The 2,016-nt window shown below is 41.1% G+C and overlaps 1 pseudogene; it reads left to right on the top strand.

Moving 5' to 3' along the window:
* Positions 1-2,016, top strand: part of LOC101346191 (zinc finger protein 11-like) — a 111,185-nt pseudogene that overhangs the window by 16,113 nt on the left and 93,056 nt on the right.

Raw genomic sequence — 2,016 nt, 5'->3', positions numbered from 1 at the left:
CCATTATAATTTGTACATTATTTTCTGCCAGTGTCCGAGGCTTATCTTGCCCTTTTCCTACCCAAGCCCTGGAGTTAGACTTTTCTCCAAGAACCCTGGTTCTTTTTATTAGAAAATTATATATTAAGAACAATGATCTCGGCGTTAAATGTACTTATTGCTACTGGTCCCTTAAAGTGTAAAGAGCTAGGAAATATATATGTGAGTATACACGTATAGAGACATGTATTTATATTATTTTTATATGTATCTGTGTATTTGAAAACCACGAGGTCATACCCATATCTCTGATACCAGTCCAACACCACAGTGTTTTTTTCCCTTTATAATTTCTCCATTCTCTAACAGTAATACTCCTGGCTTTCATTGTCTAGCATTATTTGCTGCGTCTTAGAATATTCATAGTTCCAGAATTGCTGTTGTGATGAGTCACCTTGCAGAAAAATTTGGCATTATTTCAAGGTTCCTGAGAGACTGCAGCTGAGGCTAATGAGTGAGGGTGGTTAAGATCAGAAGGACCACTTGGTGGCCTGATGCTAACTTCTTGAGGCATAATTTAGCTTCTCATGCAGTACTGGCCAGTAAAAGCCCAGAAGTTATAGACTTAAAGGAGCTTCCCTATTGGTGAGAAACATCCATCCATGTGGAGGGTAGCATGCCCTGGGGACATGGGAGCTCTGCACCGGGATCCTCCCAGACTGTACCCATGTGTCTCTTCATTTGTATCCTTTTTTGTTACATTTAAGCCATTATTGTAAGGGTGGCCTTTTTGTGAATTCTGTGTCATTCCAGTGAATTATTGAACCCAAAGAAAGGTTAGAAGGGGATGGGGACTGATCTTGTGACTGGTTTTCTAAGGGGGTTAGAATCCTCAGACTATTAGCAAGTAGATCAGAAGTTAGGAGTTGTTCAGACTCACACTTGCACCTGGTGTCTGGCTGTTTGACAGTCTGAAGGATGTCCTTTTAACTTGTGAGGTCTCGCCTAGCCCCTGGTGGCTAGAGTCAGAGGCAGAATCCTGCATGGGTGGCTGCTGTCAGAACTAAACCAGGACAGGAATCTGAGATTTCTACATGACAGTTTGCATATGAGGGGATTTCTTAGTCTCCTTGGCATAAATAGTAAGAAGTTGAGACCATTAAGTTCCATCCGCCCCTAAAACTGATGTCTCAATTATTGTATTACATGATTGGTGGAATTTTAGGATTCAGAAATGGGTTGAACCAGACATGTATGTGCAACTGATGTCTGTACATTTTAAGGACTTGCTTTAGTTATCTAGTGCTGCTATAACAAATACCACAAGTGCATGGCTTCAACAAACAGAAGTTTATTCTTTCACAGTCTAGTAGGTTAGAACTCTAAATTCCAGGTGTCAGCTCCAGGTGAAGGCTTTCCCTCTCAGCTCTGGAGAAAGGTCCTTGTCATCAATCTTCCCCTGGACTAGGAGCTTCTCAGCACAGGGACCCTGGGTTTAAAGGATGCGCTCTTCTGACACTACTTTCTTGGTGGTATGAGGTCCCCATGTCTCTCTGCATAGTTCTCTCTTTTATATCTCAGAAGAGATCGGCTTAAGGTACAGTCTAATCTTGTAGATTGAGTCCTGTCTCATTAACATCATAGAGGTAGGATTTACAACACATAGGAAAATCACATTAGATGACAAAATATTGGACAATCACACAATACTGGGAATTATGGCCTAGCTAAGTTGACACATTTTTGGGGGACACAATTCAATCCATAACAGGACTCAATAAATTTTAATGAGTGAATGAATGAATACATTTAGAAACAGGCAGGGACTTGCCTCTCCTTACAAAAGTTTCTGCTCCCACACCCATCCGTACCTCCATACTTGGTGTCTCAGTGAAAAATTTGACTCTCCATCAGCTGTGGATCCCCTCTCTTCTTTTCTGATCCATCACACCGTCAATCATTTACTCTCTAGTGTCTTCAACATTTTCTGTCTCCTGTTTGCCCTTAGTATCAAATCTACCTAGTAGAACCTTTTTT

The sequence above is a fragment of the Trichechus manatus genome, unplaced genomic scaffold (genome assembly GCF_000243295.1).
Source record: "Trichechus manatus latirostris isolate Lorelei unplaced genomic scaffold, TriManLat1.0 scaffold00258, whole genome shotgun sequence".
Taxonomy (NCBI): Eukaryota; Metazoa; Chordata; class Mammalia; order Sirenia; family Trichechidae; genus Trichechus; species Trichechus manatus.
This window is presented reverse-complemented; position numbering and strand designations above follow the sequence as displayed.